Below are 13,685 nucleotides of genomic sequence, written 5' to 3' on the forward strand. Positions count from 1 at the left end.
GTTTTTAAAATATTCATTTAGTTCACCTAAATTATGAAAATTTTGCAATTTAGTCACTAAATTTTATAAAATGATTAATATTTTATTTTAACATTATTAAAACTTTCATATTCTGGTGAAATTTTTTAATTGATTGGTTTAGTCTAATAGCAAGTAATTGAATATTTATTAAATAATTTTTTATCTTAATTAACTAGATTTATTTTCCAAAAAAATAAACTTAAAGGGTATGATTAAAATAAAATAAAATCTAACATATATTTTTAATTTAAAAATAATGAAGTCTTATTTCATCATTTTATAAAATATAAATGCTTATTTAAGTATCATTTTACAAACATAACAATCATTTTACTTCTCATGTTGCCATGTGTCCAAGTTGGGTAGGGGTATAACAATTGTCCCCCTTCCCTAATCGAGAGGTAGGTTATAAAGTGGCCTACCTCGAGACTATCCACAAGTAGTTCTAGCAAGTGAAAGTTGTCGTAGGAGGAGTAGTGGACAACTCAAAATACCAAAAGTTATCTTTGTGTGCGTTAAGGACGTTGTTGGAGCTGAAGAGCTGCTCTAAAGATTCTTGAATATTCACTGTAACGCACGGATTCTTTTTTTTTAGTCTTGTTTTGATGAGTTATGTTATAAATTAGTATCTGTTTTAGTGGTTAAGGGTTTTGACTGTGTACTTGAGGTCTTGGGTTCAAGTCCCACTTTTAGAAATTCTGTTATTTTTGTTCCTAACCTTATTGATAAACTGTAATTTATACATATTTTTACCCCATGTTTAACGCATTTTATGGATGATTTCCCATTATAATTGGTGAATTCGATGCTCCTAATGCTTTAATTTCATGTTTTATACTTAGGAGAGCATAGGAGAGTGAAAGGAACGAGAAACAGGCCAGAAACGGGCCAAAAACGGAGTAAATGGGCCAAAGTACGAATTCAACACAGCCTGGACCTCCTCACAGGGCAGACCACACGACCGTGTCAAATTGGCAGGCTCGAGAACGGCCTGAAGTAATCACACACGGACGTGTTGCACAGGCATGTCCCTGCCGAGCCCAAGTTGAGTCCAATTCGAAAAAGGCTAATTTTGAGGGCTCTTAGACATTCCAAAGCCTATAAATACACCCTAGAGGAGGAAGAAAAAGAGGCACACAGGGAGGGAGTAAGAAATTACTCCAAGAAAGCCGATTGATCCATCTTAGAAGTCGGATTCATCATCAAGACTGAAGATCTCTCCTCAATTTCCCCTTCAGGAGTTTTGGGTTTTCTTTATGTTTTGTATTCTTTATTATTTGAGATGTTTTCTTATTTAGTTATGAACTAAAACCCCTAAATAGCTAAGGGGAATGAAACTTAAGACGAATCTTGTTATTATTTTCTGAACTGTATGATAAATATTTAACTTGTTCTTAATTATGTGTTCTTAATTCTTGTTTTGATATCCCAGGATACTGATTCAAGATAAGCTCTTATTCAAAGGAGGAATAGACCCTGTCTAAGAGTACATTTGTCATAATTAAGCGGAGTTGATTGCGTGCCTAGAGATAGGGTGACAAGATTTTGCCGGATTAGGGTGAAACCTAATAAAAGGGATCCATAGATCGAGTTAATGCAACCCTAGAGTGTTAATTAGTGAAAGGTCTCAATTATTCAATCTAAGGATTAGACGTTATTAGTCTTGAATAGGGATAATAACATAACTTAGGGATATCTACGGAACAAGTTAAATGAATAAATCGTCCGATTCAGAGCCAGAATAACAAGTACATTTTTTTCCTTAGGTATTGTCTTAATTCAATCGATTTTCCCGAAAGCAATTCCCCAATTCCATTCTCTGTGAATTCTTAGTTTAGATAATTAGTTAGTCAAAACAAAACCCCTTTATTCTTAGGCTAGATAATAAAAAGATAGTCATTACTAGTACTTTTAGTTCCTTTGGGTTCGACAATCTGGTCTTGCTAAAATTATACTACTGTTTGATAGGTACACTTGCCTACATCGCGATAATAGTTAGTTTCAAGAATGATTAATTATAAATATTTAAAACCTATCACGAAATCTCGCGTCAAGTTTTTGGCGCCGTTGCCGGGGAACTAATATATTAGGAACGCTCAATTTTTATTACTTTAGCCATTTATTTTTCTTGAAATTTAATTTAATTTTTTATTATTTATTTTTAATTTAATTTTTTATTATTTATTAATTTATTTTTTCTTTCTCTTGGCAGGTTTTTATAGTTTATGACTAGAAGAAACCCGTCAGGACCACTACTTTTTGACGAAGAAATCGATCGCACAGTTTGCGGACACCAAAGAGAAATAAGGCGAAGCTTAAGATACACAAAAAATGAGCAAGAGGACGATACTTAACCCCAAACCGAAGAGATGGCTGAAAACCAAGACAATCAGCTACCTCCTGTAATTTTGATTAATCAAAATCCTGCTCCACGCACTATGTATGATAATGCTAAACCTTCTTTAACAGGAACTGAATCATGCATAGTTAGACCTGCTGTAGCTGCAAATACTTTTGAACTGAAACCTAACACAATTCAAATGATACAACAGTTTGTTCAGTTTGATGGTTTGCAGGATGAAGATCCCAACGCTCACTTAGCAAACTTTTTGGAACTATGCGATACATTTAAAATCAATGGCATTTCTGATGATGCCATTTCTCTTCAGTTGTTTCCCTTTTCATTAAGGAACAAAGCTAAACAGTGGTTGAACTCTTTACCACGAGGGTCAATCACTACTTGGGAACAAATGACCGAAAAATTTCTATTAAAATATTTCCCGCCGGCTAAAACGGCCAAATTACGTAATGATATCTCTTCATTTGTGCAGAAGGACTTAGAAACTCTTTACGATGCATAGGAGAGATACAAGGACTTACTGAGAAGGTGCCCTCACCATGGGTTGCCGCTTTGGCTACAGGTTCAAACGTTCCATAATGGCCTGAATCCTTCAACTCGGTAAATGGTTGATGCAGATGCTGATGGAACCATTAATAATAAAACACTTGAAGATGCTTATGAGTTTATAGAAGAGATGTCACTGAATAACTATCAGTGGCAAGTCATGAGGACAAAGCCAACAAAAACAACTGGTGTTTATAACGTCGATTCAGCCACCATGCTCTCTAATCAGGTAGAACTCTTGAATAAGAAAATTGATGGTTTTCTTAGTTCTTCACAGGTTCACCCAATAATGCAGTGCGAAGCAAGTGGAGGTGGAACAAGCCATTCAAAATACCAACCTTATGGCCACAACATAGATAACGAGCAGTTAAATTACATCCTCGATCAAAAAAAAATCCATATAGTAACACTTATAATGCAGGTTGGAGGAACCACCCAAATTTCTCGTGGGGCAGTCAAGGAAATCAAAGACCATAACATCCTCCGGGTTTTCAACAACCACCCTATCAATAGGAAAAAGAAGCTGAACCTTGAAGAGATGCTCACAAAGTTTATCTCGGTGTCAGAAACCCATTTCCAAAACACTGAAACAGCACTCAAAAATCAACAAGCGTTGATCCAAGGGCTTGAAACTCAGATAGGCTAGCTTTCCAAACTAATCTCCGAACGACCACAAGGTAGCTTGCCAAGTAATACTGAACCCAACCCAAAGGAACAGCTCAACGTGATTAATGTTCAAGATGAAAAAGGATTCGTTGAGCCTGAGCCAGAACCGAGGCAAGAAACTGTGGTAAGCAGAGGTCAAGGTGAGGTAGGTCATAATAAAGACAAATTAGTTAATGTCGAATATAAACCTCGTGTGCCATACCCTAACGTGATAAGGAAAGACCGCTCAAATGAACAATTTGGTAAATTCCTTAAACTCTTAAAAAAATTACACATTAACTTACTGTTTATTGAAGCCCTATCGCAGATGCCAAATGCAATGAAATTTTTAAAGGAGCTTTTAGCAAATAAGCGGAAGTTGGATGAGGCATCGCATATGGAGCTAAACGCGGTTTGCTCAGCTATTCTCCAGAATAAACTACCCAAAAAACTTAAAGATCCAGGGAGTTTTACGATTCCTTGCTTAATTGGTAGTTTAGATGTTAATAATGCATTAGCTGATTTAGGGGCTAGTATCAACATCATGCCTTACAAAATGTTTAAGCAACTAGGTCTCGGGAAATCCAAACAGACTAGGATGAGCATTCAATTAGCAGATAAAACTATAAGATTCCCTAGGGGTATTATTGACGATATACTAGTTAAAATCGATAAATTTATATTTCCCGTTGACTTCATTGTTCTAGACATAGAGGAGGATAGCAACACTCCTTTAATTCTAGGAAGGCCCTTTTGAGCAACTGCTAAAAAAATTATTGATGTTGGCACAGGTGAACTCACACTCCGTATGGGAGACGAAACAATCACTCTTCAAGCTCGCAATTCTGGCAACACATCGGAAATTGAAGGTGATCGTTTCACCCATTCTACTAAAACTGACAATATGGTACAACCTACTTTGCAAGAAATGAGTCTGAAGGAAGCACATGAGTCATTCTCAAGCAATAGTAGAGGACCTGTTCATGAAGATCGAAGGTTACAAATCGAGGAGCTAGATGAATGGCGGGCGAATAAATCGAGAACACACGATAAACCAAAACTATGCCAGGACGAGCTCAATACCTTTCCAAATCAACTTAAGGTTAGAGATAGAGTCTTATTAAATGCCGCAGATCCCCATATTTTCACTACCACACCGAATGAAGAAACCCCTCTTACGGTACTCAGTATTTTCCCATTCGGTACAGTTGAGGTAAGTCATCCCAAGCTCGGCACTTTTAAGGTAAACAACACCCGTTTAAAACCTTATTTTGATGAGATTGATAGCAGGAATGAGGAGTATAAACTCCTCAAACCACCATGATCATTCAACGGAGAGGTAAGTCGAGCTTAGACTATAAATAAGTGCTTCTCGAGAGGCAACTCGAGTACTAACAGTATTAACTTCTTTAAAATTTAGTCTTCAACACCTAACTTACTAACGGAGCTCTTAAATACAGGTTTTCCATAGAAACACGGCCAAGAGCACGGGCGTGCTTAGGGTTGTGTGAAAATAGGGCAATGATTTTCCCAAGCACGGGCTACGATAAAATGCCACAGCCGTAAGACATGGCCGTGCTCGAACCTGCCAAAACAACACGGGCGTACGACACGCTCGTGTGGAAGAACCGTGGGTGAACTTGTTAAAACAGCACAAGCGCGCGACACGCCCTTGTCTAGCACCCGTGGTTGAACCTGTTAGATTGACACAGGCGTGGGTCTGCATACACGGGCGTGGGAGAAACGAACAACGCCAGACACGGCTGTACGACACGGCTATGTGTACCTACACGCCCAAGGAACATGGGCGTGTACTAAATGTCAGACACTCACAAATTCAAAATTCGCGAATCACACGGGCTGAAATTAAGGAACACGGGCGTGTTACCTGGCCGTGTGCCCCAAAATCTGTAAATCCCCTGCACTATCCATTGTCTTCCCCACTCAAAAACCCTAACCCTAGCCGCTGCAAGTCCACACGGCCTCCTTGCCACGACCGTGCGCTGCTTCCAACTTCATTCTTGACGATTATTCTTCCATTCTTTAGCGTTTGTTCACTCTTTTCCCTTTAACTCCACTCATTTTTAATGCTATAATCTTCGTGTATCTCACACTATGCTATCATTCAAGTTTCATTTCTTTTAGATTAGTTATCATTCATTCCACATGACATATTTTTATGAAACTCTCATGCCTTATTCACTTTTTCTAAATCAATATTCATAATTTTCAATTGCTTCTTGTCATTTACCATTACAACCCATGCCATGTGCTAAATTTATGCTCTTTATATTTCATTAAATTCTTTACGATTTTTACTCATATCACCATGCTAGTACCACAAAAGTATGCCGTTGAACTTACTGTTTTAGTTAGTTTTAGTAGTTGTGGCCTGAAATTATGATTTTTATTTGTCTTCGTTTTACTTTGACCACTTATCAAGATGACTTGATCGCAGGTACCATGTCATCTTCATGTGGTAAAAAGGCCGTTGTCCCTGCTTCAAAGAAAAGGAAGGGAGCGTCATCTTCCTCGGGTCCTACCACGGAAGTTCGTTACCCTTTCCTAAGGTTCCCCATCGGGCCCTAAGAAGAACTATTCCAAATACTCGGGGCTTGACCTTTAATTTTCGGCCGCTGCATCGATTAGGCTGCGATAGAACAAGTTTAGTTGGCTGAAGCGATTCGGGCCCTCCTAACCACCGACCCTTGGGAGCTGTTCTTTGGAATCATCGAGCCAACATACCTCAAGATCACGATGGAACTATGCTCAATGTTCCATCTTCAGAGCGTAATGACGAACTACGATTATCTCGGTACGGTCCAATTTCGCCTAGGTGGGTTAGTTCGCCAGCTCAGCGTCTTAGAATTCGGTACGACGCTAGGTTTATATACGGAGGAATTCAAGAAGGAGAATGACTTACATGCTTTCAACCGCCACATCCATCGTTCTCCTTCACGGTGCTGGGACGCACTAGTACCAGGTGGGGCCACCTATAATCCTAGCCGCTCCAAGGCATCGGCTCTCCCTCCATCTCTGAGGTACCTACACGCCATTTTGGCTCACGCGATTACAGGACAACAAGAGAGTACTAGCATCGTCAACACTCACGACGCCTACTTTTTATGGTGTATGTCGCACGGGCACGTCATCAACCTTGCCTATTTTATTGCCCTCGTGATTCAGCACCAGACCGAGCAGCATCAGAAGGGGGTCATCTCCATTGGCCCCTACGTTACTCACTTGGCTCGACACTTCAGACTCCTCAACACCGCGGCCCAAGAATCATCCCTTACCCTCATCGGCCAAATGTCTCCACAAGGCATCTCGAGCATGCTTAGCATAAGGATGATCGAGAGGCGCCGAGGAACCTACCCTCCCCAATATCATCTCGCCCAATCTACCGAGGAGGAGGCTCTAGAGGACATTCCTGATGATGTCTCTCCACAGCACGAGGACCCATCGACTTAGCCACCACCACCCTCTCGTCCAATTCATGCGGCAGCTTCATATGCTAACATCTCTAAGTGCCTCACTTGATTCGAGCAGTAGTGTTTTCAACGATTTGACAACATTGATGCTACTCTATAGCAGATTTGTCAGCACCTCCACATCTCATCGCCAGTCCCACCTTGCGAACCATCCAGCGTGAAGATGTTTAAAAACATTTATTTATTATTTTATGTTTTTAATTTTTATTAAAACTACTTTTTATTTTTATTAAGATTTTAGAATTTTATTTTATTATTAATTTCGATTATTTCATTAAGAGTAATTATTCTTACTAATATCCCCTAAAAAGTTCCTGATTTTATCACAGTTATATAGAGCTTCTAAGCTCATCATTGCATAGGAACTAAAAACTCCACCGAGGAAGGTTCTCTATGACTGCCATGTCCTGATCGCCCACGACCATAGCTGCCACTAGATATAATATTCTTTTGGCGCAGGACTTATGGACTTATGAACCTCTACCACCGCCGGAGTATCCTCCTCCACTCTCGCACCTATTACTCTCCAAAACTCCAGTTCGAGGAATTTATCATACAGGAAGTTTCACTTCTCCCCCTATCTTATGATTACAAATTTATTTTTTCCTATCTATCTTTGTACATTGAGGGCAATGTACATCTTAAGTGTGGGAGGGTATTTATTTCAGTAATATCCTGAATTAGGGCTTAATCGGAATAGTGGTTTCGTGACCACAAATCTGAGATAGAAATAATTATTTTACAATTATTTTGATGTTTATGATATGATTCCATGATTGTGTGAAAATTTCGTGATGAAATTCTATGCCTAAAGTGCTTAAATTGAAAGTAGGGACTAAATCGAATAAGTTGCAAAACTTGCATTCTAGAAGTTTTTAGTATGAAATTGTTTTGGAATATTAATGAGGAGGTCTTAAATAGCAATTTGATCAATTTTAAGTTCATGGACAAAATTAGGACAAGGAAGGAATTTTTGGAAAGTTTAGTAGTAAGGGTATTTTGGTCATTTAGTTATTAAAATGAATTAAAAACAAAATTAAAAGCCAATTTTTGTCCATCTTCTTCATTAGGCCAAAATTTAAAGGGTTCTCCATAGCTAGGGTTTGTTTCAAGCTTCCAAGCTCCATAGTAAGTGATTCCAAGCCCCGTTTTTAATGTTCTTTACGTTTTTGGAATCCCGGAAGCTCAAGTAAGCATATGCTAGCAATAATTCAACCTAGGGTTTATATTTGGAAAAATACCCATAGGTGAAATTTGTGTATTTTGATGTTTTATGATAGAATATGGGGTTTTAAATTATGTTAGACAACTTGTGCTACTCGATTTTTAGTGAAAACGAGTAAAAGGGCTTAATCTGCAAAAATACCTAATAGTCACAAGTATATGTTAGAGAGAGAATTTGATGTTGCCATAGAAGGGAAAAGTGATCAGCATGTTATAAAACATAAGAATAAGGAATAAAATTTAATTCTCGAGCCTAGGGGCAAAAGTGTAATTATGCAAAAGTTTACGGGCAAAAGTGTAATTTTTTAAAGTTCGTATTAAATGCTATTTTGATGGATGTATGTATTAAATAAGATTAATTTGGTATTATAGATCAAGAGAAACGAGATTCAAGTCGTGATCGAGGAAAAGAAAAGATTGTGGACTAAATTGTAAAATCTTTATATTTTGGTACCGAGGTAAGTTCATGTGTAACTAATGTAGCATAAATGTTATTTTTAAGTTATTAATGTTAATTATATGATATGTTGATTTTTAATCGTGAAATATTATGCTTTGTGGTTAATGTTGAGTAATATGCAAATTATGTTTACTACTTGATAAATATGAATTGCTACCGAGTATCGGTTCCGATATTCCATGGAAGACGGAAAATGTGAGATCGAGGGAAAAAGCCCGTTTGAACCTTAGGAATAGATTAGGATACAAGTGACATGTCACTAGGATGGTTGAGCATCCGAACTCGTTGAGTTGAGTCCGAGTTCACTTATGGATGCAAATGTCCGAACTCGTTGAGTTGAGTCCGAGTTCATGAGATGTAACTAGGCATCTGAACTCGTTGAGTTGAGTCCGAGTTCATTTATGGATGCGAACGCCCGAGCCCGTTGAGTTGAGTCCGAGTTCACTTAGGGGCGGGTTACATGATTTCTTGATTACATATGTGGCACTTATGTGCAAATTATCCATGTATCCGAGTTATATTCCGATGTGTTCAACGGGTGAAATTTCTAGTTTAATGGAAGAGCACTTAAGATATAAGTGACGTTTTGGGTAAGTGTTGTGAAATGGACACTTTGGACAGGTATGTTCTTAACCCTCGGGTTGAAAATAGATACAACAACGATAAGGTGGTAAGATGATGAATGATGTTTAAAGATGTGATATATGTTTTGGTGGTACCATGCTAAAGTTGTTTGGTATATTTGTATTGTTATGTTACTTGTTATTTACATATGAACTTACTAAGCATTTATGCTTACTCCTTCCTTTTCATTCACTGTAGTTTTGAACAAGCCGGCTCAGGAATCGGGACAGGTCGAAAGTTCGATCACACTATCCAAAGGACTTTTATCTTGGTAAATGGCTTGTACAACTACTTAAGTATGGCATGTATAGCAATATACCTATTTTGTGTAAATAATTTTATGATATGGCCATGTTTGGTTGAGAAAATGTTTGTTATTGATAAGTCATGGTGATGGCTAATTTAGATCATGTTTGATATCATGGAAGTTTAATAGGTTATCTAGTTCATAAAAATTCATGGAAAGTTGAAACTTGCCTTAAAACAGAATATTGCTGCAGCAATGACATGAATTTGAAAAATCACTAAAAATAGTATAAATGGAACTAAATGATGAGTAAGTTATGAAATTGAAGCTTAATGAGTCTATTTTCATATGGATTGAACAAAATAGGAATATAAATTATATTTTATGAGATATTTAAACGTTTGCCAAATAGGGCCAGAGTGATTTCTGGATCCCCTGTTCTGACTTTAAAAATTCATAATAAATTTTAAAAAAATAATTAGAAGTTTTTATTTATATTTATAGATTCCTTATTGAGTCTAGTTTTAATATAAACAAACCTCATAGTCATTTAAATTCTTTATAGAGATATATATTATTCGTAATACACAGAGGTCAAAGCAGTCGAACCCTGAAATAGGGGATTATTTAATTAATAAATTGTACTAATTGGCCCAATAAAAAATTCTAGAAAAAAATTAGTAAATATATATATGAGTCTAGATTCAGGGAAAATTTACATATCTTGATTTTGAGTTTCGTAACTCGAGATATGATTTTTCTTGTAACTATGACGCGGGTAGCTAGAAAGCTGTGAATGTAGAAACAAATGATTTGAAGTTCTTAAATTGATAAATTATGTTCGGTAACCCCTCAAGCTCGACTCCGGAGATGGTCTCGGGCGTGGGGGCGTTACATTTAGTGGTATCAGAGCAGGTTTAGTCTGTTCTCGGACTACGTCTTGTATGTACAGATTTTGCTATACATTCCATATGTATGAATTGTGATAGCGTGATGATTTCTAACCTTTTTAAATGATTTTTATATAGTAAATGGATCCCGATCCAGCTGTGGCAGATGAAGTAGAGAGTAATGCGCCAGCTCCGGCTGAAGGGGCAGCGCCGACTGAAAACCCACCCCCTACTGTTGGTCAGGGAGGAGGAGAAAGGGATCGGGAAGCCTTTCTCCAAATGATGAGTGCATGGTACACTGAGTTCGTTCGTACGAACCCAAATGTACGACCTCCCCCACCTCCCCCAATTCCTCAACCTATGTCTCCGATGCCTCAAGGAGTGGATATGATAAAATTTCACAAAACCCCCGTTGATAGAATTCGTAAACAAGGGGCTGAAGAATTTAGAACAAATATTGATGATGATGCACAGAAAGCAGAGTTCTGGCTTGAAAATTCTATCCGGGTATTTTATGAATTATCTTGTACACCTGAAGAATGTTTGAAATGTGCTACATCTTTATTGAGAGATTCAGCCTATAATTGGTGGAAGATTTTGATTTCTGTGGTACCGAAAGAGAGGGTAACCTGGGAATTCTTTCAAGAAGAGTTTCGGAAGAAATATATTAGTGAAAGATTTATTGATCAGAAATGTAAAGAGTTTCTTGAGCTGAAGCAAGGTAATATGACAGTCTCAGAATATGAAAGAGAGTTTGTTCGATTGAGTAAGTATGCCAGGGAATATGTTCCTACAGAAGCCAAGATGTGCCGACGATTTGAAGACGGTCTCAACGAAGACATTAAAGTATTTGTCGGGATCCTTGAACTGAAAGAAATGGTAGTCCTAGTTGATCAAGCTTGCAAGGCTGAAGAACTACTTAAAGAGAAGAGAAAGGTAGAGGCTGAGACACGAAATTGGAAGAAAAGGCCGATGAGTAAGGCACCTTCACAGCAACCCGGAAAGTCAAGAAATATGAATCCTCGTTCCCAAGTTTCAGCTGGGCAATCATATGGAAATTTTAAGAAGCAGAATGTGGGTCCTAAATCTCAGAATACTTCTGCAGCCAGTGTAGGAAACTCGAGATTTGTTAAACCCGAGTGCCAGCGGTGTGGTAGAAATCATTTTGGTCCGTGAAGAGCAAATGTATGTTTTCGATGTGGTTCTCCATATCATTTTATTAGAGACTGCCCAGAGAGAGCTGAGAAAGAAAAATTTCAGAGTGTAAAAGCTAGTGGTGTAGACTCGAGGGGAAGGTATCCGAGAAAAGCTGGAAGTGAAACAAGCAGTAAGAATATAGCCAGAGATGCAGCAGTTAGATCTGAGGCAAGAGCTCCGGCTAGAACTTATGCTATTAAAGCGCGTCAAGATGCTTCCTCACCCGATGTGATTACAGGTACATTTTCTCTTTATGATATTAATGTTATTGCTTTGATTGATCCTGGTTCTACTCATTCATACGTATGCATTAAACTGGTGTCTAGTATGAATATACCTGTTGAGAACACAGAATTTATGATTAGAGTGTCGAACCCGTTAGGCAAATGCGTGATAGTTGATAAAGTAAGCAAGAAATGCCCTTTAATGATTCGGGGTCATTACTTTCCGGCCGACTTGATGTTGTTGCCGTTTGATGAATTTAATGTTATTTTGGGTATGGATTGGTTGACATTGCATGATGCTATAATAAATAACAAAGAAAATGTTATAGAATTAAAGTGTGAAAGTGGTGAAATTCTGCGGGTTGAGCCAGACAAATCAGAGGCATTATCTAGCATGATTTCTTCGATGTTGGCTTAGAGATATTTGAGAAAGGGTTATGAAGCTTATTTGGCGTATGTAATTAATACAAAAGAAGTTGAAAAGAAAGTTGAATCAGTGCCGGTTGTGTGTGAATTTGCGAACGTATTTCTAGAAGAATTGTCGGGTTTGCCTCCAATCAGGGAAGTAGAATTTGGTATTGATTTAATACCGGGAATAGCTTCGATCTCGATTGCTCCATATAGAATGGCACCAACAGAGTTGAAAGAATTAGAGTCGCAGTTGCAAGAGTTGACTGATAAAGGCTTTGTGAGACCGAGTTTTTCACCTTGGGGTGCTCCCGTGTTATTTGTGAAAAAGAAGGATGGTTCTATGAGATTATGTGTTGATTATCGGCAGTTAAACAAAGTGACAATCAAAAACAAGTATCCGTTACCGAGAATTGATGATTTGTTTGATCAGCTAAAATAAGCGACATGGTTTTCAAAGATTGACTTGAGATCTGGGTATTATCAACTGCGAGTAAAAGAGTCAGATGTGCCTAAAACTGCTTTTAGAACAAGGTACGGTCATTATGAATTTTTAGTTATGCCATTCGGGTTGACAAATGCTCCTGGTGTGTTTATGGATGAATCGCATATTTCGGCCATACTAGGACAGATTTGTTGTGGTGTTTATAGATGATATTTTAATTTATTCAAAAGATGAGACAGAGCATGCTGAGCATTTAAGGATAGTTTTGCAAACTTTGAGAGATAAGCAGTTGTATGCTAAGTTTAGTAAAAGTGAATTTTGGCTCCGGGAAGTTGGATTTTTGGGTCATATTGTTTCAGGTGATGGTATACGGGTTGATCCTAGTAAAATTTCAACCATTGTTGATTGGAAACCACCGAAAAACGTAACTGAAGTTAAAAGTTTCTTGGGGCTAGCTGGGTATTATCGGCGGTTCGTAAATGGATTTTCTATAATTGATGCTCCTATGACTAGACTACTCTGAATGGATGTTAAATTTGAATGGACGGAAGAATGTCAACAGAGTTTCGAAGAATTGAAAAAGTTATTAACTGAAGCACCAGTGTTGATACAACCCGAATCAGGTAAAGAATTTGTGGTGTATAGTGATGCTTCTCTAAATGGTTTGGGGTGTGTACTCATGCAAGAAGGAAAAGTGGTGGCTTATGCTTCGAGACAGTTAAAACCTCATAAGAAGAATTATCCTACTCACGATTTGGAATTGGCTGCGATGGTATTTGCTTTGAAGATTTGGCGACATTATTTGTATGGTGAAAAGTGCCGAGTATATACCGATCACAAAAGTCTTAAATACTTGATGTCACAAAAAGACTTGAATTTGAGACAGCGAAGATGGTTGGAGTTA

General features: G+C 37.9%; 1 non-coding gene across 1 annotated transcript; it reads right to left on the reverse strand.

Moving 5' to 3' along the window:
- Nucleotides 1–2,819: 2,819 nt before the first annotated feature.
- LOC121226260 (small nucleolar RNA R71) lies at nt 2,820–2,926 on the reverse strand. The gene has a single exon (XR_005924111.1). It is a non-coding gene; the product is annotated as a small nucleolar RNA R71 (small nucleolar RNA).
- Nucleotides 2,927–13,685: the final 10,759 nt, after the last annotated feature.

The sequence above is a fragment of the Gossypium hirsutum genome, chromosome A03 (assembly GCF_007990345.1).
Source record: "Gossypium hirsutum isolate 1008001.06 chromosome A03, Gossypium_hirsutum_v2.1, whole genome shotgun sequence".
NCBI lineage: Eukaryota > Viridiplantae > Streptophyta > Magnoliopsida > Malvales > Malvaceae > Gossypium > Gossypium hirsutum.